A 26,763-nucleotide genomic window follows, 5' to 3' on the forward strand; every position below is an offset into this window, starting at 1 on the left:
TGACTCTGACTAAATCAACGGCACATTTGAATAGTGGACGAGACTAGCGAGAGGCTGCGATGATGCGCACCCCGTCAGCTCACGTACAGTACAGTGTGTGGAAAAATTAAATCCACTTGTGCTCTCGTTGGTCGATCTCGCGCTGGGAACCAGTCACCGGCTTTTATGAGTGCCTGCGGGTATTTACAAAGTCTCCGAGTCAACTCATATCTTTGAAACAATGCATCTTTCTGCAATATAACTCCCAATATGGCTGTGTTGTTTTATTTTTAATTTGTGAATGCTTCTGAAAAATCCGTAATGCACCGAGGGCGCAAACGTTGAAGTGCGGAGTAGCGAGGGATCACTGTATTAATATGTAAACAAAAAATGCCTGAAAAATCATCCTGATTTCAAAACAGCTAATGTTGGTCTTTTATCAGATCTAAAAGTTTGATGAATTTCAGAGTCAAAAATTCGGAAAATTATGATAGCCAGCGTGGGCAAGTAACGTAGACAAAGAACAGACCCTTTGCCCACTACTATTTTGGCCATCTTCTCAAAATGAATAATAAATAAATAGTCAAAAACTATTTAAGATAAATACATGCATTTACAAAAAAAGTAGTCCCTAAAAGTTAAGTCATGTCGGCCTATTTCTACACTTACAAATGGCTACCTTAAGAAACATGTAAAGGTGTTTTTTTTAATGGCTAATGCCAGTTCATTAAGTGTATTAACCTGAGCCAAAAACAACAGTGGTAGAGATGGTGCACTGAAAAAAGAGCTCAAATTGAAATATCTGGGCTTGCTTATTTCATGGCCGATGACTCTGCTGTTAAAACATGAGCTCCAGCCTGTCCAAGTGCTAACAAATGGGACAGGGAAGAGGCTGCAGCTGCCAAGCGATTGGCAAAGTGGGCCTGGCTGTGAAACAATGAGTCAGCTAAAAGCTTTGAGCGCCGTCAGCACCCCACAGAGCCTTGATGTTTTGATACAGGGATGTGAAACGGGCTGATGACTGCAGCAGCAACCTTGTAGGACCTGAATCCAACCCATAAGTGCAATGAACCATCTCCGTTAGTCTTTCAAGATCGTAACAGCAATGGAATATCTTCTTTATAGTTACAGCCTCAAAGCGCCAACTCAAGTATATAACAAAAGATCATATGCTCATGCTAGTGAGCTGGAGCAGTTTACCTGTGTCATCTAATCCATAATGCAGCGGCCATATGCTGCTTTTGTCAGGATGATCAAATAAATTAGTGTAAGTCATAAAATAAGTCGAAGCTGCATACTGGCAGTTTGTTACTGTGGCTGTCAAGGTTGTTTTCAATGGATTTCACCGAGCATACGGAGGCTGTTTTCTGATGTACTGTCTGGCCCATCTCTTGGAATCGTGGTTGGCAGGATAAACTTGAGTCATGCAAACCTTTTGAAACGACAACTGCACTCACACAGAAAGCAGTGCCCCAGTTTCTCCTGTTGTGAAATTGCAAGGTGCAGTTAGTCATCCCTTTAACCATCTGCCTCAATTCCCCTCATTTGTTTTGAAATGTAAAGCAGAATTTGAAAGACTGCAATGGCACAGGTATTGTAATGGCACAGGTTGAATCTTAGTTCATGTGGCCACTTTTAATGTGCTTCATGCTAATGTTAAGTGCACTAACATTGACACAATCCCTTAGGACGGCATGGCTCAGTGGTAGAGTGGTCGTTTCCCAACCCGGAGGTTGTGGGATAGATCCCCGGTCATTGTGACCATGTCGAAGTATCCTTGAGCAAGATACTGAACCCCCAGTTGCTCCTGATGCTGCGTCATCAGTACGTAGATGAGGTACAGTGTAAAGCACTTGGAGTACCCAAGGTCATGTCATGTCATCTTCCAAACCGCTTATCCTATACAGGGTCGCGGGGAGTTGCTGGAGCCTATCCCAGCCGTCAACGGGCGAAGGCAGACTACACCCCGAACTGGTCGCCAGCCAGTCGCAGGGCACACACAGACACCGTCACTGAGCGGGAATCGATCCCACGCTGCCCGCACACAACTCGGGCGTGTGTACCACTACACTATCAGCGGACGTACCCAAGGTTTACCATTTACCTCCAGAGTCTTTGCACTGATTTGGCAGCTATATTGAGACATTCTAGCTGTGACAAGTTTCAAAAAAGCATCATGCATAATGAAAAAAAATATTTATAGAGCACTTTAACAACAAAAGGTCCCAGTTAAAAAAGGTCTAAACGATCATGTCAGGCCATTAAGGCTGACAGATACCAGCTTCCCACGAAGAGATATGCCACACAAGGGATGAAAAAAGTCCAAACCTGAAGGTCACATTAGTAAATTGTAACCTTTTAGAAAGACAGTAAGAACCAGATTTTCTTCCTGGTGAAAGAAAAGAACCACCCACCCACTAGATAAATCATTTTAAAAGCATTCCCAGAAAAACAGTAAGATGTCACTTTTGAAAAAACTCTATTTTCATTCTTTTTCAACTCTGAAGCGGTACTTTATCCATTTATCCATTGACACTTGTAAGATGTTAGTCATACTTTTCAATTGTATGTTTGTTTTAAATAAATAAAAAACATTCTTAGTGTGTTCATGGAGATTAATCAGAAATAGGTAGGCTTCATTGTTAATCTGGATTAAATGGTACATGAATAAAACAAAGGGGTGGAGATGATCTTTTTAATATGTCAGACATTGTACCACTGGATCAGTGACAAGCCCAACGTGTAGGGGTCTCACTTATCAACGTTGCATATGCACAAAACGGGGCCTGAAAGATGCATACGCAACTGCCGGGAAAAATTGTGCAAATGTACAGCGGCCGGATGTATCAATGCTGCATGCGCATTGATAAAACAGGCATGAAAAATGCGTACGCAATTTCCTGCGCTAAGTATGTAACCCGCTCCCCGAAAAATTGAGGGGAAAAAGCGCGCACATATATGGACACTTGAACCCATCCGTACGCACATTTTGGGGACAAGAAAATTGTGAAGAGCGATGAACTACATGTCGATCAACAAAGTTGAAGACAAGGGATTAAGTGAGGTTTGCAAACGGCGTCCAATGACCCATCATACACATCACTGTGCAGGACTGCAGTGATGAATAAAATCAGCAATATGTATAACATCACTGGACCTCAACTCACAACCACGGTCATTTGGGGGTGACTGTACGCTTTATTGATGGTGAGTGGAACTTCAACTCATTTTGCATTGATCGTCGTGAAAACGGAAACCAGGACATGGCTGGTAAATGCGAAAAAGTTCTTCAAGGTGGCAAATGACTGGGTCATTGAAAAAAAGATATACATCTTCTTAATCCTTGAAAATTATGATTTTAATTTCAACACAATACAGTAATGCCTTGAGATATGAGTGACAAGATTTATGAGTTTCTCGAGATATGAACCATTCATTAGCAGATTAAAAAAAAAAATTGCATCGAATTGCGAGTGTAGACTTGAGATATGAGCACTGTACGGTGCAAACAATATTGACGTTAGTAAAAACTTGGAGAACATCCATTCATTATCCAAATAGTCCTTTAAACACAGCCCTTACTACATTTTAATGAAGTATTTTAAATGGTTGACTGCTTAGCAACAATAAATCAACAAATGTATTTATTTTTGGATTAACGTGACAACGTGTGAAGTTGTTCATCAAGAGACAGAGAGAGGATCATAATTGAAGTCTCCAACAACTCGAGTGACTAGTATGTGTGCGCTGAAATTGCAATCCCACATTTATACAGAGCTGGTCACTGCGCCCATGTGACGCACCGGTCCGTCTATGCGTCAATGACAGACGCCCATTTTGCTGATGGTTGACGAATCACGGGCAAATTTTTAAAATAGATATTTAACATAATATCATCCAGCGGGGTGGGGGTGGAGGAGTTGAGCGTGTGAAGAATGGCCGACGGACACGGACGCCCGTTTAAAATTAGAGGTGGACCGAATAGTATGTAATATTTCTTTACCCCTGGAAAATAAGGCGAATGACGGAAGGGTACCCACGCTGCAGATCGATGACGAATAACGGACTCTCAATTTGTAGTAAAATGCCCAGCTCTGCAATTATAGCGTGTATGATGTTACTCGCATTGGAAACTCAAGTTTTAATGTAAACAAACAAGTGCAGTTTTGTAAGAGCTGTTAGTTTCTCTGTTGGCGAGTTATGCAGACAGAAGTAATGGTTCAAATCTGTCCCATTTAGTCCTCACTCTAGCTTTACTTTACTACTCGCTGGCTCTCACCCCACCTCTGAGATGCATTGTTCTCTGACTGGTCACCAGTCGACTCCATCATGTTGGGGACAAGCGCCTCACAGTTGTAGCATTTTAAACAATACCCTCCGCAAAAAAAAAAAAAAAAAAAAATCATGGTTAAAACGCTTTAATAGTGCAAACAGTTTAGCTCAATGCAAAAAGAATATAGGGTGGTAAGTGTTAATACAGGAGAATACTAACACAGTTGTTGTAAGCAGGCTGCTGATTCACAAACGCACAAAATAACAATAAGGTCTCGGCCCAAAATAATGTTACGGCCAAAATGTTGCAAATAGTTTAAAACAGGTTAACATAAGGCAAAAAACACAAAATGAGGTGCTGGCTCAGGCATTTATGTGGCTCTAAGCAGAATTTAGTTTGGGCCGCACTTCCCACGACAGCTGTCTCACCTTTAACTACAACCAAGTGTTACACTTGGACCCAAGCAGGCGCTTAATTCACATATGCCTTGGCTGGCACTGTCTTTATTTTACCCGTGTGCTTGTGTGTTTTCTTGTCGGAGTACTCCAGTTTGCTTTTCAAATCCCAAAAATAGGTTTCTTAGGTTAACTGAAAATTAAAAATTGTCCAAAGTTGTGAATGTGAATATGAATGGATGTTAACAATTTTTTTTATGCGCTGTGATTGACAGGCAACCAGTCCGAGGTGTAACCCACCTCTCGCCCAAATTTAGCAAGGATTTGCTGAAATTAGCCATAACCATAATGAGACCAAGTAAAACTACAAAAAGAACAACTCACAATTGTTTTGCTCAACTGTGTCTACAAGGGATCATACAAGTATGCACATATCTACATCGTGTGTCATTGTGACACTAATATGGTTTCATGTTTTGATGTGTCTTTTAAGCTAAGTAACACCTCCCTCCTTATGTTGCAGTTAACACATTTTATACAAAATAATATAGTTGCTAAAAATAAATGGAGCAGAAAAACTGAGGAAGCTAAAAGCAGCATGTGATGTATCCCTGCAGTCAATTATACGGGAAGTAGCTGCTAAGCTCCCTGAGAATGTTGCCATTACCCACTGGGGAGCACAAGTAATTACAGACCGCTTTTGTCCCCATTTGTCGACAGTAATAAGCCTAAAAGCTTGGCAGCATGGCCAAGAAAATAAAGATTTCCAAGGTATGCTAGTAAGAATTTGTCATGTACCATTGTCTTTTTTTGTCTCTATATATAGAGGCCATCATACAGCTCACTAATTATATTTGGTGTTTTTGATTATTGTTGCAGTCATGTTCGATAGATGCTGCAAAAGAAAGGCAGAGATGGGCCATATTGATGGAGAACACCAGGAAGATGCAAATGGCAGGCTTTTTAAAAAAAATAAATATTTTTATTCTTTTCTGCTCATTATTCCCTCTACTTAGCATGTAGATTCATCGTGGTACATGTGCCATATGCATGGATTCACAATTTGATTGTTGTTATGCATTCAAGACAGGAAAACGTGGTAACATATTCTGGGAATATAAATTCTTTTGAACTACCTTGAAGTACCAATCGCTCCCCACCCCCACAAAACAAAAAGTCATCCCCCAAGGGCTAAATAAAAACGTGAAATGGACCAAATATCAACAGTGTTTCCCAGCATACAGTAACTAAACTGAATCTTTGAGGCAGTGACTCACTCACCATTTGCCCTGTAGTACGGGCACTGTTGATGAAATCTGTTTTTAGAGCTGACCTGGTCACACCAAGGAAAATGTGTGCGTCTCTTTGCTCGACAGGAAAGTACATCCTACTCTGTTGAAAAATCTCCACTTATGTTTACAATTGCAGAAATAAATGAGTCTGAGGTAGTTAATATTACGAATGAATTAAAACTGTCAAAAGCTAAAGATGTATATGGCCTAGACACCAATTTTCTTAAGGTACACAAGGATTCCCTAATATACCCAATAACCCATATGATACATTTATCAATTAAAAACTCTGTTATTCCCACGGCATGGAAAATTGCCACAATTACTCCTGTATTTGATTCTGGTAACAAATTGGATGTAAGGAATTACCGGCCAATCAGTATATTACCCGTCATTTCGAAAATTATTGAGAAATGGATCGCTAAACAATTGGTAAATCATCTCAATACAGGTGGAAGTCCTCTACATGCCATGCAGTTTGGTTTTTGTTCAAATTATTCAACAGAAACTGCAATAAATATTGGATGTAAGGAATTTCCGGCCAATCAGTATATTACCCGTCGTTTCGAAAATTTTTGAGAAATGGATCGCTAAACAATCGGTAAACCATCTCAATACAGGTGGAAGTCCTCTTCATGCCATGCAGTTTGGTTTCCGTTCAAATTACTCAACAGCAACTGCAATAAATATATTTCTTGAAAAAGTTAAATATTACTTCGATTCCTCCCCCCTTGTTGGTGCAGTTTGCATTTGATACTGTTGACCACCATATTTTACTGTCAAGGCTACTAAAATTCAATTTCTCAGAACAAGCTATTCGTTGGATTAAATCGTACTTGTGCAATCGGTCAAATTGTGTATCTGGCAACAATGTCAAATCCCCTTATACTGACATTGAGATTGGTGTTCCTCATGATCTTTTCTCACATTAAATATTGCATGACTAACTGGTCACTAACAAGTTTAAGTACACTAAAACCAATAGAATCTCTCTTCAAAAAAGCTGTGAAAGTATTGGATAGAAAATCATTTTCCACCCATCACTGCCCTATTCTCCAGAAACATTATATTTTAAGTGTTGATAATTTTGAAAAGTTTAAACTAACCTGCTCTATATATAAGATTTTGCATGGACTTGCTCCCCCACTTTTGAGTGAGTTATGTTAAGATTCAGCATCAGTGGGAAAAGAACCAGAGCCTTCACGAGAGGTGACTGTGCAGTACCACATAGACAAACTACTTTCAGTAATCAGGTTTTATCAGTTAAAGGTACTGTGGTCTGGAATGAGATTCCGATTCAAATAAGAGACTGCACCACTTTAAACACGTTTAAAGTCAACCTAAAAAAATGGCTGAAAAGAATCCAAATTTGTGAGCACTAATTTTAAATCAAGCTTTTATGTGCAATCTTGATAATATTATTATTATTATAAATTTATTTTTGGGTTTTGTTTTGTATGTCACTGATGTGTCAGTCTATGTGCCGATTTCTTTCTGTCCTTTCTCTTTATTGGTGTTGTTATTGTAATGTTACTTCTTTTGACCTGCTAGGGACTGCAGATGGAAAGTAGCCGTTGGCTAATTCTGGCATACAGTGATCCCTCGCTACTTCGCGCTTCAACTTTCGCGTCCTCAGTGTATTGCGGGTTTTGCAGAAACATTCATAACAAATTAAAAATGAAACAACGCAGCCATAACGTGAGCTAAATTGCAGAAAGACGCATTGTTTCAAAGATATGAGTTGACTCGGAGGCTTTGTACATACCCGCAGGCACTCATAAAAGCCGGTGACTGGTTCCCAGCTCGAGATCGACCAACGAGAACACAAGTGGATTTAATTTTTCCACACACTGTACTGTACGTGAGCTGACTCGGTGCGCGTCATCGCAGCCTCTCGCTTAGTCTCGTCCACTATTTAAATGTGCCGTTGATTTAGTCAGAGTCAAGCCGGATACTTTCTCCTCCATATTTGTAATGATGTGTTTGCTCTCATAAAGTTTTGTAAGAATCGGATAGTACCGTACAACAGCTGTGTTTATAAATCTCGAGCGCGGCCAGCGGCACGGACGATTCAAGACATCGCCAAATATTCAATTTTCCACACGTATGCAAGTCACCACAATCGCATGCACACTACATCATCCCTTTCCTTTCAAACAAAGGTGGCGATGGGACTATATCACCTTTCTTTTATTAAAAAAGCTCTGTTTCTAGAGCGAGAGTGCGACCTCATCACGCAGCTTCGCCGTAGAGCATACACACACACTCATACCCTCCATATAAAGGTCTAGATAGACCAATCCGACGTTGGCCAACTGTGACCGACGCTTACCCCCTGTGGCGTTGGGCCATCTGTCAGCACGTCACGCTGGAAAAATACACCGCAACGACAGACAGCGACGCTGACCATTAAAGTACCTTCTGCTCATGCGTGAGATGTAATACCGTTCCATAGCATCAGTGGTGGTAGTCACTATTCCTCTTGGTTCGAAAAAAAGACAACCGGAAAGCTAATGGCCGGGGGCGGATTATAAAAACGTAAACAAAGCATTCAGCTATATTTTTCGCTCACTATGAACTCCCATTCGAAGTAAACCCTCACGTTCTTGACACAGTATCGTTAAATACTTACATTGTTAACCCTCGCTCTTGTACTTGTAAGAAGATTAGGGCAGCAAAGGCATGCTCAGTGTTTCTCCGTATTTGTCTCTTCCTGTTCTGACTCCGTGCGCTGATTCGCTAGCTAACAGCCAATCAGAGTGACCAAATGTCACGACGCCGATTCAACATGCTGAAACGCCCACCAGATGCTTCCTGACGAGGTCCGATGTTACAAGGGAGTTCGCTGCACCAATCAGACGGCGCAATCAGACGCCCCAACGCTTACCGACGTCCGATGTCGGATTGGTGTATCTCGGCCTTAAGGAATTGGGCTGCCCCGTGGGTGTGTGTGTGGACCTGGCCATTGTAAAAATCTGGCCACACCTGCCATCCATAATCAAGTCCTTTGATTATAGTTTTATTTAAATTAAAAAAAAAAAAAAAAAAGGAACAACGATTCTGCAGTCATGGCATCAAAATAGCTGACATGAGAAGGGAAATTCAAAATAATTGGACTCCCAACCCTGAGGTTGTGGGTTCAATCCTCTTGTGACCATGTCGAAGTGTCCTTGAGCAAAATACTGAATACTGTTGCTCCTGATGCTGCATCATTAGTAGGTGAATGTGAAGTCAGTGTGATGGACTTTGAGTGCCATAATAGGTATAAAAGCGCTATACGAGTGAAAGATCATTTACCAGCACAACTGAATAGCAACGGGTACGAGAACCAAGCAGAATAAACCATGTGGAAATACTGACAACAAACAAGCTGTCAAAATACTGGTGAAGGAGGAGGAGGAGGAGATGTGGTTGATGAGACCCAGTAAGACCCCATGCGTTCGATTTACAGAAAACCTGTAAAAGCATGAAAACAGACTTGAGTTCCACATTTACTTTCATTTACTTTGTATTTAATTTGCTCCAAATTCAGATTCCATGCTGGCTGCATGCAAGCAACATTGGCAGACGACCTCAATACTTGGTGCCAACTGTTCCCGCATCTCCCAAAGTGTGCAGTGACGTTCAGTGAACACCAAGAGTGCCTTGTTGTCAGCACTTAGCACAAGCACCCTTTACTTGCTGTTCTGATTACCCGTGTGTCACATGGATTATGTTGGTAATTGAGGAGGTAAACTGTTAATTGAGGTGTTTCGCCTTCATGACTTAATTGCACGTTTGTGGTGGTGGGGGGCCTATGAGTAGTACAACACTAGGATTATAATGAGAGATTAAATCACACATGAACCATTTTAAAGAGAAAATACAACTTTAGCACGTTATTGGCAGCCATGAGCGATGATATAATAATCAGTAGGAGTATCAAACCTGGGATGTGTTCGCAATCACATCCTATCCACTACGCATTGCACTATTATATCTAACTTTAGAAGCAGTATTATGATCTGCGCTTACAGTATGTGGACTGTTACATGGTACTTGTATTTGATCAGTGGATAGTTGTGAATTTCAGGGTTCAATTCAAGATTCTCCTATTTGTCTTTAAATCATTAAATGGCCTCGCCCCGGCGTACCTCTCCAAGCTCCTCCACTCCTACGCACGCCTTAGGTCTGTGGACCAGGTGCTGCTCGAGGTGCTGAGGACCAAGCGGGGCCTCAGAGGGGAATTGAGCCTTTTCTGTTGCTGGTCCTTCCCTCTGGAATGACCTCCCATTGGTTGTTAGGCAAGCCCCCTCTCTGTCCATTTTTAAAACCTGGTTGAAGACACATTTCTTTTCTCTGGCTTTTGATAAGACCTGAAATTTTCGGCTCTTTTCCGGTGTCAATTGTATGTAGTGTTTTATTATAGTGTATTTATTGGCTTTATTTATTTATATTTGTATTTATATTTTATATATTATTTATTTATATCTATATTTATTAATACGTGTATCACAGCCTTTTGTTTTTTATATTTATTGTATTGTTTGTAAAGTGCTTTGTTACAGCTCTAGTTGTTATGAAATGCGCTATATAAATAAAATTGTATTATTGTATTGTTTTTTAAATGATTTTAAAATTATAAATTATAAAATTATAGCATTTGAGTTTTTATTACACAATACTTAGACTTTTTAAATCTTGCACACAAGGAATACCCTGTATTTAAAAACAAAAACTACAACTAATTAAAAACCAACCAAAATGTATTTTTGAAACCATAAACAGTAATAAGCCAATTCTAAAAATTGTTTAAAACTAAATTAAAAAACAAAACTAAGCTCAAATCGAACAAAATATAAATGTAAAAAAATAACTATAATGAGAAATCCAAAACTATTATAACACCTGGCCCAAATTGAAAATTTTTCAATCTGTGTGGGATCTTCGTGATGGCAAAAGAACAGTACAGTACACTGGCAGAATATACGCAACTACTGGGTACTATATGCGGTGTGAAAAGGCCTTTATTGTTTTTGCTGTACTACTTTGCGCTCGTATTTCACTTATTTGTTAATGGCATTGTTCATGCTCTGATTGTTTGTTTGTTTGTTGAACATATAAACAGATAACAGAAAATCAAATAGGAAGTAAAAAAACAAATTTAAAAGCAGAGAAGACATAACTGTTCATCATTACACAGTATACATGTTCGAAAGTGTGCCCTGCGACTGGCTGGCGACCAGTTCGGGGTGTAGTCTGCCTTCGCCCATTGACGGCTGGGATAGGCTCCAGCAACTCCCCGCGACCCTATATAGGATAAGCGGTTTGGAAGATGACATGTTCGAAAGGGAGTAGGAAGAAGTAAAGAACTTATCAAGTCCCACCCTTGGTATTTGTGTATTTTGACTTGTTTCGAAGTAATACAATAATTGGCCATTCATGAAGTCTTAACAAGAAAAGAAATGGTAAATGGGCTGTCATTTATATTGCGCTTTTCTAATAGGGAAAATGTCATTTATAAACCTACTCATATATGCAACTGCACATACACTTTTCAAACATGCCTACATACATGCATTATATAAGCACACACTGCGACACATTTATATATCATTATACTCTCATACTCATAATTAATATATCATTACATTACACTCAATCTAACACATTCCCAAAATTACGGCTTTGGGGCAATTTACCGACTTATCTGATTTATAGGGGTTTTTTTGTACTTTTGAATCTGTTTTTGAACACACCAAGTGATTCACACATTTTCTGGTCAGTTTGGAAATGATTCCACAAATTAACTCCTCTCACAGAAATACGTTTGCTTAATGTTTGTTCTCTACAAAAAATCCAAAACATGTTCCCCTTAAATTATAGCAGCTTTCTGTAATATCAAACAGCTTCGGACTATTGCAGCAGAGCAGGTTCTTGTGGCTTTTGTACATTATTTTTGCTATTTTAAACTCAACCAGGTCATACATTTCCATAATGTTTAATTTGATAAATAATGGATTTGTTGGTTTCGTATATTTTTATCGATTAATAATTCTAATTGCTTTTTTTCTTTGTAGTTTGAAAAGAGGGAGACTGGGGAAATTTTAAAGACCAAGTGAGAAGTAAACGTGACGCAACCCACCCTTATTGATAATTAGACCCATAGCAACACGCTTAACAACGAAAATGCAAATGTTCTGCAATCTCCGGTTATTTCCAGCGAGTGACGTCATTTGAAGAGATCGAGTCACCAGTCCCCCTTTGTACTGTATAATTGATTGTCCTGTTAACTGCTCTTTGCCGTTATCACGTTTTTTGGCAAAATGCCTCAGCGCTGTGTGGCGATGCATTGTTCACATTCAGGCCAACAGTTGTTTGAGCAGCCAAAAGATTAGAGTAGGGCACGTAAATGGATCGGTTTTGTTCTGTTTGATTTCGATTGTCTGGCATGCACTACCCACAATGACATGAATATCACATCTAACAACCTATTTTACCACATGCAACACAGCTCCGCTTGGCCGGAGCACGGGGACACTCATTTTATGTCTTCTCTACTCTGTAAGATTTTTGTTTTATACATCTCAGTGACCAGCAGCATTTCTTAATGCAGCTTCTGGTTGCTATGGAAACCCGGTGGCGCCGTCCTAGCGCAACATGCGTAAGATTAAGTAGAGTCGTCAAATTGACTGGCACGCCGTAGTTAAAGGAGTACTCGCTTGTAACTATTTTTATATTGTTTAACATCATAAAATTGCACCATGGGAATGAAATACTAACATTATTAGGAAAAGTCAAGAGGCCAGAGGCATCTTATTTCTACATATATATGCAGAGTAATAACACATCAAAGTTTGAAAACAGTCAAAATGACTGCTATAGTAGTCCTAGTGTTAAAGTCTTGGCCACCGATTTGCTTTATAACCGCATTAGAAGGTACGCAAAGTGAGCTTTTACAGCAAACTGGCATCCGTCATACATAACCCATATTCAGGGGTGTGGACAGGCCTTTGTTTAAGTATATGTCTCCTCTATCCCAGCAGGATGCCCCTTCAACATGAGCATTAATCTATTATTGATCCACCGATTACTGTGCACCTAATACAACTATGTCGACTGGGGTTGGTCCCAGGCTCTGCACGCCCCTGGATTGATCAAGACTCAGAAAAGCAATCAAGTCAAGTGCAGTGAGGAATGCACAGATACATACTGTATATTGGGGAAACCAAACAATCACTGAGCATGCGCATGGCTCAACAAAGTCAGACTAACTCTTCAGGTCAAGACTCAGCTGTCCTGCACCTCAAAGACAAGCAAGCAGCACTCTTTTGAGGAAAAAAAAAATGTACATAGCCATCTATATACCTGTCAACCCCTGGGTGTACTGAATCCCTTCCAGTTTGCATACAGAGCAAAATGATCCAGAGAGGATGCGATCTGCTCTGCCCTCCACCCAGCCATAACTCACCTGGATAACAAAGACTCATGTTTGACAATGCTGTTCATAGACTTCAGTTCAGCATTCAGCACCATAATACCACAACAGCTCATCTGCAAGCTCAACAGACTCAGCAACTACCACTGCAACGAGGTGCTAGACTTCCTCACACAGAGAATTCAAGCAATGTGTGTGGGCAGCAATATTTAGAGGAGCATAGGGGCTCACCAAGACTGTGTGCTCAGTCCTCGGCTCTTCACCCTGCTGACATACGACTGCACAACAACCTAAAGCACTAACCCACCTAATGAATAAAGTCTGGTGTTTCTCATCACCAAGGGTGACGAGACTCGATACAGAAAAGAAATTGACCATCTGACCACGTGATGGAGATACAAAAACCTCCCGATGAACGTCAGCAAAACCAAGGAGCTGGTTGTCAGCGTACAGAAAGACCACACACAACACCCATTGGTGGCGCTGCTGTGTAGAGTGAGCAGCTCAAAATTCCTGGGGGTGCACATCAGTGATGACCTCCCCTGGTCCACCGACACTGCATCACTGGTGAAGAAAGCCCAGCGGCGCCTCTACTTCCTGCGCAATCTCAAGCAGGCTCCACCACCCATCATAATCACATTCTACAGAGGAACCAGTGAGAGAATCTTTTCCAGCTGCATCACAGTCTGGGGTGTTAGCTGCACTGACTACAACAGGAAAGCCCTGCAGCGCAAAGTGAACATAGCTGGAAAAATCATTGGTGACTACTCCCCTCCATGAAAGACATACAACACCCGCCTCATCCAAAAAGCAACCACAATCGTGGGAGATGCAAGCCACCCCACAGTATCACTCACAGATATTATTCAACGTTGCGCATCAGGGCAGATTTAGAAGTGGGTAGACGCAACCAATGTTCCCTCTAATTTTCTATGCATTCACACAAAATCCCTGAACATTCTTTGGACCGTGGTGAGCAATATCAGACATACACACGCCGGCCAAACCAGTATCACATCTGTCCAAAGCTCGAGATCAGAACATGTTACATGATATAGATATGTCACAGAAAAATGAAACCCAACTATTATCAAAATAGAACATATCATTGAATTGAGATTTGTGACACAAATAAAATCATCCCTATGATTTTAGCACACAGGTAATTTTAAGCATAATTAGGTCTCAATAGAATCTTTATAAATACGGTCCCACATTGTCTACTCATAAATAATGGAAAACATGTCATTTAATAAAACATTTTTAAAAATTCTAGTCACGTGAAAGAGCCTTATTTAAGGTGCTTGTAAACTACGCCCATGCTTGGACTTCATGAATGGAGCGTATGAAAAATAACATTCAAGTGCATGGTTGTCTCTCAGTACTTAGAGTACACAAGTGGCAAATCCCTGTAACAGAATGAAACGTATTGGGGAGGAACATAACTATTTTGAATGTGGCAAAAATAAAAATTTGCATCTAGACCAAACATCGCTCAAAACGTCAGCTCCTTATGGGAGTATGTCTGGGAGCACAAATACAGCAGATACTATGGGGCAACAAATGACAAGCGTCACAGGGAGTCTGTGGGTCATCGACTGAAACAGTAAATAAAATTACACAGATGCCCTCTCAACAACAGAAAAACAAGTGGGGAGGGACGGGAGAACTAAAACAATGCTACGCTGCATCACAGGTGGATGATTGATGGCACCTGCGATGAATATAACATAGGCGATGAAGGGTATTTGCCCAGAGAGGAGGAACGTCATATGCTTCTATGGAGAAAAGTGGATGAGCCGGGCCTTATTTTAATAATAATGAAATGAAATAAGTAGTGTAGTTCCGATACTAATACTGGTAGCGGGTGGTATCCCGATACCGCATTAAAACGCTGGTATCGGATCGGCCAGTACTAACAAATAAAACGCCGAGGCCAGTTATTGATACTGTTATCATTATTTGAACGCAGCGCGCGTATTTGTGAGCCGCATGCGGAAGGAAAATACGAGGAGAAGCCTTATCCATTATTAGCGTTATTGGTCATCTGTCTACTTATGTCTAGTTTGGTGAAAAAGGTCGCTGTAAGGACATACATCGCCACATTGGAGGCAGTTGCTTGGGAGGACTTTGATGCTATCAAGAGCCTGCAATTACTCTAGGGGCATGTCGGCTGGATCTTTGTCTCATAGCAAAGTATGTTGCTTTTGTTTGACACAGTACATCGATCACTAGTTTAATGGTGTAAAACGTCTTTCACGAAATGGTTTGTGTCCAGATAAACTCGTCTTTATGAACCGTCAAAGCTTTTCGAGCTCGCTCGCTTGCTAACTGCTAACAAAGAGACGAGTTTGTTTACAACACATCGCCCAGCAAAATGTCCTATAATGTTCCCTCAACGTATATGAAATTTATATACCTATATAATTAACAGATTAATGTTGAACAGCAGTGAGAAATAAACCTTGAAAAGTAAAAAGAAAAAAATAACTGATATAAAGTCATCAGATCATAACCTTGTATGTTGTGATGGTGTTAAGTGGTCACATTGAAGATTTGACAGACATTATGCGCGTCTGCTTTCAAACAACTTCGTTTTTGCCTCCGGTCAATTTGAATCACTGCCGGTATTACAAAATAAAATCTCTAGTTAACCGATTAGAGCAACCATAAACAGCACAGGTGTTTTTTAGAAACACACAACGGACTTCTGTTATCGCACTCACTCGACCGCCTGCCCCTCTGGCAGCATACAAATGTGACGTCACGCATTGGGGGGTCGGTTAGAATCACTGAATATATTTTAGAAGTACAAATGCTGCACCTTGCTTTATTACAAATGTACATTCATGTGAATACAGTATGTATCCCATGTCTCACTCTCACAAGCACGAAGAGCTATGAAAATAGGCTGTTTATTCCACGTGTATTTTGTGTGTATATGTTAATACAGATACTTCGCAAGTGATGATTTAAATATGAATAATTTTACGTCCAAGTGAGTGCAATTCTTTAGAATTACAAAAAAAAATGTGCTTATTTTGGATATTTTTCAGACGGAGAGGTATCGGTACAGTATCGCATCGGCCGATACTGCAGAGCCAGGTAGCGGAATCGGTATTGGGGCCAAAAAGTGGTATCGGAACAACACTAGAAATAAGGGGCGACAAAGTGGTTGACTGATTAGCACGTCCGTCTCACAGTTCAGAGGTCGTGGAACGATTCCGGCCCCGGCCTTCCTGTGTGGAGTTTGTATGTTCTCCCTGTGCCTGCGTGGGTTTTCTCCACGTACTCCGGTCTCCTCCCACATTCCAAAAACATGCATGGTAGGTTGATTGGTAACTATAAATTGCCCCTAAGTGTGATTGTGAGTGTGGTTGTTTGTTTGTCTCTGTGTGCCCTGTGATTGGCTGGCAAACAGTTCAGGGTGTACCCCGCCTACTGCCCAAAGACGGCTGGGATAGGCTCCAGCACGCCTGCGACCCTTGTGAGGATAAGCAGTATAGATAATGGGTGGATGGATGGAAATAACATACTGATAATGAAAAATAGTTACTTGGTTGGACCATGGTCACTGATGGTTTAATAGTTCACTTGGATTATTTACGGGCAAGCAACGTGGGGGTGTTGTATGCATTTTCCCATGTCACCTCGCACAGGCTGCAGTTCCCCAAAACTCTTAACAGGAAAAGTGGTTTATAGAAAATGGATCGTTGGACCAACATCCAAAGACTTTACATGTCCTGTCCTGTCCCAGTCTCCTCTTGGTCATTTCAATCCATGCATTGCCTTTCCAAGTCCTGCCCTTATTGACCAATCACATGTATTTATATGAATCGCACACAATCATTCTGAAATTATCACTTGTAGAAATGAACACGGCATTTGATTTTTGATTATTTAAAGATTTTAAAATAGAATAAAATATGCAATATGTTTTCTTGATGTATTACTGCTACTGCAGGACTCCAGACTGCCCCTAAATTCTCACATTTTTCCCCTAAAATATCAGACAACACGAGTAATTTTTGTATCCACTGGCAGGAAGTGCATCCGGTAATCACTTGTTTATTTATTTATTTTGATGACACATTATTGGTGCTGACACACTTCTGCTCCACACTTTGGATCAAAAGACGTTCAACACGAAACAATGTCGGCATAAACAGGATGTTGTGACGAATGAAAAAAACACAACAGGCACATACCCACGGATGTGCATACGCCTGGTGGCAAGACTCGAATGGGCATTAGCCTCATGCGGCTAGCTTCGGCTAACCCGTTCACTTCTCAATTCATACAAGCTGCAGCGGAATCACAAAATATAACAAAGGCAGCAATGCAAAATGATGCTTTGTCGCCAGATTACGACACAACAACACGGCGTGCTAAAGATTAGTGTATTCATTGTAGATGCTTTAGAACACTACTAACATCAAGGCACTTTATAACACTAGTTGTGTTGTTACCTTCATAAACACTTCACTTGGAAATGGCAAGAGAGTCTGGCTCTCCTTCGCAGCCACCATTCTGAGACGCTCCTCTCAAAAATGGTATAAGACCGGTCACATTGACGTGTCGCTAAAGGTAAGCAATATTTGTTTCAGTCTGTTTCTATGCCGGCCCCGTAAACTGTCTTCACATTCGACTGTCTTCCACGCCATTAAGTAAATGAAAAAAATGTGCCTGTACATTTTTGGAAAGTCAGTGCAATGTAAATATTGTAATACCTTTGAATTTGAGTTATTCTTTGAAGCATTAATACTAATGTGTGTAAACTTCAAATATTATATTATGACTCTAAGGAGCCAGTACCGCCTCTGGCAGGGCCACCTGATTGTTTGTCTGTGCGTGCCCTGCGACTGGCTGGCAACCAGTTCAGGGTGTACGCTGCCCAAAGACTGCTGGGATTGGCGACAGCACGCCTGCGACCCTCGTGAGGATAAGCGGATCAGATGATGGATGGATCGATGTGGATGGTAATTAAGATCTCTTGTGTAGGACTAGATGTTGGTATTCCTCAAATCAGCATACCGTGAGATTCTGTGGGATATTCAATTGAGTGATGGCATCTTTTGGGTTGTCAAGTGGGCGAGTAGTAATGAGGATAAGCGGGATGGAAAATTGAGTTTGACATTTGAATAGAAAATTACATTTTGTTGTTGTTAAGATTAATACGGAAAAAGTGTAGTCAACATGTGACCAATTGATAAGTGTCTCAAAACTTGTGTCCAAATATTGACACAAGGATCCTCACCCACGCATACCATTTTTTTTCAGAATGTCAATGGTTTGTTTGTCACATAATGCAAGTGAATGTCAGCGACAATGTGACATACAGTGGCGTAACATTATTTTGCTCTTGTAAAAATTACATAATACTTGACATACTGTATTTACTTCAATCTAATAGGAGTGATTGATTGATTGACTAATTGACATGAATTTAAAAATGTCTCTGTTCCCCCACCTTGTTAAACTTCACCCTAATCGACTTGTCACTGCAGAGCATTACTGTGATGGTGTTGATTCTTCTGTGCATGCCAATGCCAGTTTACCTACATGCAAAAGGGGTTGGTTGCTCAGTGGGCAGCTTGCAATGATTTCACACTAAGCCTTTGTGCCTGTGATGTATCAAACAGCATTTCATTCTCCCTTTTCACACACAGACACGCACATGCTCACTCTTTCACTTGCTCTCTCTTGCTGTCACACGGAGCAAGTGTGTCATCGTCCATCTCAACTTGACACCCATGAACAGTGATGTTTTTCTTTAGGGGCCGATGCCACAGGCCATAATATTTCACTGACTGATGACATTGACTCTGCTTGATGTTCTCCTTTAAAACATAACTCTATCACTTTCTTGCTTTCTATTTGTCTTAGTGAAGCTTGACCACTGTTTTTGCTATTCTTTTACAGGGCTCCACTGTTTTGAAATCTGCAGTCATTAGAATGTAATAAAAAAAAGCTCATCAGCTGACAACTTTAAGTTGTATTTAAGTGACATGTGTTGTAAGTTTCTCTGTAATGATCAGACGCGGGTGCGTCAGTAAATTTTGCCGGTCTGTCATGCTTCATTCGCACCCGTCTGTCATCGTTAGTCCGGCATTATTCCAAGCCGAACCAAAACTGCAATTGTCAGTCAGTCACTCCGTTAGCATTATTTTAACCGCACGTACATCATCACTAAATCAGTTCGCCACCGCTATTTTCGGACCGTCAGCCAATCTGTCATCGTTCTACTAACCACGCTTCTATAATCGCTAAATTGCAGTTCGTCACCACTATTTTATTAACATCAGGTCTTCTTGTTCTTCAGCGGCATTGGTGTCGATAACATACTGCTTGCTATGTCATACTCATTCGTAGCACAAGCAATGTCTACTCCAGAAAAAAACCACTCCTCCTTCCGTGAAAACTAAAACAAAGATATTCAATAGTATTTAGAATCAATATTTACAATCCTTTCTTTGACTCAAAAATTCAATAAATAAACAAAATCCCTATGATTGGCTGGCTACCAGTTCAGCGTGTACTGGTGCCCGAAGACAGCTGGGATAGGCTCCAGCACGCCCTCATGAGGATAAGCGGTTTGGATAATGCATAGATAACATACCTTGTGCGTCTTTTAACCCAATAAGAGGCCACCATCCGAATATGATCCTGTGGCACGCGTCCTGCGGCCGCCATCGCCTCTATTCTGGCCTCCAGGACGGCCACCAAACTGGCTCCACCAGCGACCTCTCGTCTGGTGTCCGGGACGCCCGCTGGACTTTGGTCTTTTTGTTTTATTGGACGTCTGGGATCCGTACTTTAAGTTGGAGGTACTGTCATGGTCTTTCTTTGAGTTTGGTTTTTGACTTTAGTTTCATGTTTTCCCTTGTGTTCCTTTGTCTCTGTCTCATTAAGTTATTGGCAGAGTTGTCCGTTCCGGACGGACACCCATTTTTGGGGCGAAGGACGGGGAGTGACACGTTTTAAAGAAGGTGTACTAAGCAAGGGCGGAGGTGGATTTTAGTCTGGCCCACTAATCGGCCCTCATGCGTGTGGCGTGGTCGTGAGGTGGACAAAGTTCATATCAACCTACTCAGCTGGGCAAACAACACAAATTCACTCCGACACAAACACGCCACAAGTTACCCAAATGCGCAGGAGATTTTTCAGCAGGCGATACAGCGCGAGTTCTACTAGTACGACAAGTGATGAGACCAAGCGTCAGAGCCAGCACACCGGCGAGTGACTCACTAGCATGTCACTTAATTGTCAAGCTGGAGGAGTACGTAGCTTTGGTTGTGCTAAAGCTAATGCAAACAAATATTGCCGTCTTGGTGAAGTTCAACAGCTGTAAAAAAAAACTCAAGAAAGTAAAAACATACCAGGTATAATAAGCTCCTCGCTCACGGTTCTCTAAGACTGGTCTCTTTTTTTTTTGTCCCGGTACTTGTAGTTGGCAGTGTCATATGGAGCCCAGTAAATATATATTTTTTCTATTTTGCTATTTTAATTTTGTGAACATTCGCAAAACTCAACATATTCTGTTTAAACAATTCAAGGATTATTTCTGTGCATTATTAATATACATTAACCATTTTGTAAATATGCTTATTGGGCCTGCATTGTGTGTTGTAGCAAGGGGGGCATACTTTACGTGACATGCTTTCTCTTGCTCTATCACAGAATATAAAGGTGTTTGTCCTGACATCTGGGCTGACCAGTGGAAGCACTCCCTGGACCGGGCGTCTCTGCCCATCCGTTCATAGACTGACCGGATATTTTATTTTATGCCCTCCAAAAAGGCTCATTAGAAGCTCACAATGTTACAACTCGTGTTTGTCTTTGTTTATTGAACAAAGGACCGCAGGTCATAAAACTGAAACAAACAGATAAAAATGATTTCACAATTATTCAGTTATCTTTTAATGAATTATGTGTTATACTAATAATTACATTATAAACAATTATCATACGATATATATTTATAACTGTTGTCAAGTCATTGCCACTGTTGAAAATGTATAACACAGTCTTTATTTTAACAACACATTTAATTTGATAAAACTTATCATATATAATTTCCAACTATAATTAACTACATCACACATAATGCATAGTGCTATTGGCTCATGCGCACAACAGCTCTCTGCCGTCTGTCAGAAAGCAAGGAAATGCGCTGCTTACAAGATCGCTAACAAACAGACTTCTCTAAATACTTTAAATACTACAGCAATGTTGGTACTCTACTCGAATGTAAAATATCAGTTACTTATTTTTGTTGTTACAATCGATCGTGTGAGCACCTCAAAGCGCCCCCGAGTTTGAGTGTCCGCGAATCACAAATATATAAACTCTCCATTTAATATTAATTAGTTGCCATTACTGACGCAGACACTTAATTGTAGATGCTAATGAAGGCATACAAATAGCAAAATGGCATGACAATCTGGGTTAGTAGATGGCTACATCCCAACAGGCTGTGTGCTCCTGATTGACGGTTCAGGTAAAATGACAGATGACAATCAGTTGGCATTTGTAACCCTTGCACCGACACCACGGACATCCACAGAGCCATAAAAAAGAATAGCAAATAAATGAAGTGTAAACGTGTGAGATTTAAAGAAACCATCGATCATGTTTACGATACATAAAAATAATTGGCCAACAGCTACATAAATTTGACCATGAATTCAGAAGTCTTAACACTGCCCTATTTCACATCCGATGCATTGACAGATAAATAATGACCGCTGTTAAATAAAGCAGTTACATTTCTACTCTCAACCTGCAACCTTTGTCTCCTTACACACGTACAACCATCTCTGCCGTGGCGTCAGCTCCCTCTTACCTGCTGTGTCTTTTCCAGGTGTTCCTCGTTCTCTCATCAATTTGTCTGCGTTTAGTTCCCTGCTTTCTTTCGGTCTTTGTCGGTTCTGTGTCATTTGTCAAAGTCAAGTCAAGTCCCGTCCCATCCTAGTCCTAGTCCTAGTGTTTTAGTTTTTTTTATTTTTTTATCCTTGTTTTTCTGTAATTATCCCAGTGCCTTGTTTGCTTTTTTTGGCCTCGCTGTGGATCTGTATTTTTGGGGCAACATGCCACTTGGACACAAGCCGAGGACTGAGCTGGGTCACCCAGGCGAGTGTGTCTATTGATTAAAGACCCGAAACACCCTATGACTCCAGGTTCATCAGCTATGACGTGTCACCATCACCAAGTATCACCATCTGGTGTATTCAAGCATTGACTCTCAAAAAGCTTCAATTTTGTCTCATATGTCCAAGGATATTCTCCCAGGAAACGGTAAATTTCAGGGTCTTGTTATAGTATTTCCGTGAGGCCAAATGAAGGATAAAATAAGAATTGTGTTTTTTAATAAACCTGTCATTGGATGTGTATTGCTGTATTAGAGCTACAAGTGTCTGATGCCCAAGGAAGCAAGCTACAAGTGTCTGATGCCCAAGGAAGCAAATACAGCAATACAGTATTTGACTATTGTAGGACTAATCCTTGGCCTCAAAACCTTCCTGTCTGAAAGTGATAACGGCTTTACTAAAATGTCATTCAAAAATTGAGAAGCATTGCCAAAAGAGGTATTTAACAGATATCTGTCACAGGATGGACGTATTTAATTTCTCATCGCCAAAGTCAACAGCTCAACACCTAAATACTCTAGTAGATGAATTGTCAACAGTGAAAGTGGTCGCGAGTTGTGACCTTCCTCCCGTGGAGCGCTCTTTCAGTGCAAGCAATGTAGGTAGCTGCCAAAACAAATGGTACTGTGTACTGTTGGCAGGTCATGTAGAAAGGAATCTCGTCTTGCATAATTTACAGCATGGCACAGCATAGAATTTCAAACAATAATATGCTTAGCTAATAGTCGTAGCCTATTTAATTTACGATTTTTCCAATGTCAATGGGTCTCGTCCCACTTCATGTCCGTTCGTTCGGGCACGTTTTTATCATCCTGACCAACTGGCTCCAACATGCATTATGCCAACAATCTCCTCTTCCTCCAGCTCTTCAAACACCTGGATCACCTCAGATAAGTCCAAAATATCGCTTTCGGAGTCAGTTTCTCAGTGGCTTTGTACACTTTCCCCATTGAGATGTCGTTTTCATCTAATGACATCGCAATTCCGGTTTCGAGCTCGTCAGTCTCTCACTTTGGAAAATCTGTGATTTTGTCAAATATATGAAATAAAAATGATTTCTTCATGCTTTATTTTTTGTATAATGTTTAACTACTTTACTTAGATTTATTTATATATATATATATATATATATATATATATATATATATATATATATATATATATATATATATATATATATATATATAACAAGCTTGTCCTACCCAATGTCATGTTTTGTATAAAACTGGGTTTCCCAGATGGCAAGAAGCATTTCACAAAGCAAGTGTTTTCCCCCACATTTTCACAACACTCTGGCCACTGACACTATCAGGGACTATCAGGCATTTTGTATCCGATAAACGGAAAACTTAAATAGTCGGACTAAGCATAATCAGAAGCCTATTTGCTACATTTGCGAGGCAGTTTGTACGTTACTTGCGCTTATGACTCGAGAAGAAGCCATTTGCCCGTCTTGTGAAACAATATCAGCGGAACGTTTGCGTTTCTCCTGCCAAACTGGTAACTATTTTGTGGTTGTGGTATATAATGTGAAGTATTTCTTAATAAAATGTGTTTTCCCTCCGAATAACCATTCGCCACAATCCGATTCTGAAAGCCACGAAACAGTGACGTGACGTCTACAGTACGCACATAGACGACCGAAGGACGATAATTGAAAAAGTACCAGTAATGTCCGTTACTTTATTTTTTTTTTAGTAACTCAGAACATACAAACACAAACAGCCAGGAGGTTGGCAAACATAGAGGCAAAGAAATTTCATGTCATGTAATCTTCCAAACCGTTTATACTGTACAGGTTCGCGGGGAGGTGCTGGAGCCTATCCCAGCTGACAATGGGCAAAAGGCAGACTACACCCCGAACCGGTCGCCCGCCAGTCGCAGGGCACACACACAGACACCATCACTGAGTGGAAACTCAGGCGTGTGTACCACTACACCATCAGGGACACGCAAAGAAATATATTACAGAAATATATTATAAAGCGTGACGTCATCAGCGGGCGCAAAGGACCCGATACAATCTGGAAACCCGATCACATCTGGTACCCACACCAGACCAACATGCTTTGTGGGCCTGATCTGGCGTCTGGGCCGCCAGTTGAATAGCCCTGATGTACAGTATTGGACTGAATTTCTTTCTAATGCATTTATAATGGACATCAATTATACATACCATGCGGGCCGGTATAGTAGTATAGTTGGGGTCCACTGTATTTAGAACCAGCAGGTCATGCATTCCCTGATACTTACGCTTTACTGTTTACCCACACATATACATTCCTCTTCGGTACCATGCCTGACATGAATACTCATTTCTGCCCGTGGCCCTTGTCCATGTGTTATTGATGGAGCACACATTGGCGCCCACTCAGCCACATAGTCAGACCCTGGTGAGCAATCTGTGCTGATCCTCTGTGACCAATAAAGAGAGCCCGGAGACTGACAGGTTACTCGGAACCTCTGATTTATTGAGTAGGGTCCGAAGTGTCTCCCTGTTCAGTCTCCTTAATTACTTTTTTTCCCTACTCTGCTTGATTTTTCTTGCTTGAACCTTGAGCTTCAGATATTGATCATTAGGAAGATGAAATCGACGAGGGTCACCTCCAATACAATAATGTCTTCCTAAAGTCCCCATTTGTACAATTAAGATAAAATATGTACAGTAAGATTTTACGAGTCATGAAATAGCGCTAGAGAATGCTAGCTTGATGACAGCAATGTATCAAAATTAAAGGATCAGTTATCACCAAGTATTGTCATTTAGTTCAGGTTAGTATGGTTTCCATTCTCAGAGCCATCAAACATACAGCTATTATAATGTCTGAGCCATATTGTGCACCTTTTCGGCACCGCTCCATTACCATTATACTCATTCACACATAATGCACACACACACACATTTAGTCAATTACCGTATTTTCTGGACTATTAGCCACACCTTTATAAAAGCCGCATCCACTCTAATTTTCCAAAAAATAATGAATAAACCATATAAGCCGCACCTTTACATAAGCCACACCTATCTATGTTGAAAAATTAGATATTTACTGGATTTACGGAACGAATTTGAACTGTAAATGTACATGTATGTACCTGAACAGTTTCTTTCCTAACAGTACCTTTTAACATGGCAGCAACTGTGCTGATTAAAACGGAGCAGAATCAAGAGAAAATAAACAGTATTTATTTATCTTCATTTCTCCTGTGTTCGAAGTCAAAATCACTTTGATCAGCTATTTCCTCTTTGAATACATGGGCAAGAAGGGAATAGAGTCACTGCACTTTGAGTGCCTCCAGTGACTACACACACATGAATTGCAGATGCCCGCAGTTGGTGGTGGTTTGTTGCTAACTGGAAAATAAACTTTTGAAAATGAGCCGACAGACATTAGTTTGCATGTGTTGGATGCATCACTTTTGATTGGTCAAAAAGATAATTCAGAAATCCAACCAAGTTTTCATGTTTAAAATAAACTGAATAGGTAAAAAATGTCTTAAATGCATTGGTTGTGTGACTACAAAAAAAATGAGGAAAAAAATCATTTGGTGTATTTTGAAAAATAAATAAATAAAATCATCATCAGTAAACCTGTCTGCGTCTCAAGGTAAAACTAAACATCTGATCTTACAATTGCATTTCCCTACCATTCGTCGACGCGATTCCCATCGGTTGGAAAAAGAAAGAATGATCCCATGTTGCTTCCTTTGATATAGTTTACAAAGATTTAAGCACAGACGTCCAAGGTCTAAGGTATACGTTTTCTGTAGAGCAAATAGAGATCCCTAAAAGAACAGGGACACTTTGAAGAAGAATAAAAAAAATCAAAGCTACGTTCCCAAAGCAGCATGTCACTCAACTGTTTACATTTGAGAACGGCATCTGTCTGACTTCAGTTCAAGCATTTTGGCTTTTCAGCTCTCAGTACGTCTTTAGGTTGGGTATAAGACAGGGAAGCAGACAGCAAACAATTCCTGTTTTTATGTTTTTTAGAATCTCTGCATATATCACCTCAGGCCAAAGCAGATATATTAGATCACACATGATGAGGGAGGACAGAATCAGGAAAAACTCATAAAACATGTCAGGGTTTTCCGTGTAGTTCTACTTGTTTAAATGTATGAATCTCTCCTGGATGAGTCTGTTCAAATACATAATTCAACATCCTAACCAGGAAGAACAATATATTCAAAGTCAAGATTGTTTATTTTATAGAAGGTACCTTTAATTATCAAATGTGTAAAGTACTGTATATAC

This window comes from Filicampus tigris, chromosome 1, assembly GCF_054856515.1.
Source record: "Filicampus tigris isolate MCC_2025a chromosome 1, RoL_Ftig_1.0, whole genome shotgun sequence".
Lineage (NCBI taxonomy): Eukaryota > Metazoa > Chordata > Actinopteri > Syngnathiformes > Syngnathidae > Filicampus > Filicampus tigris.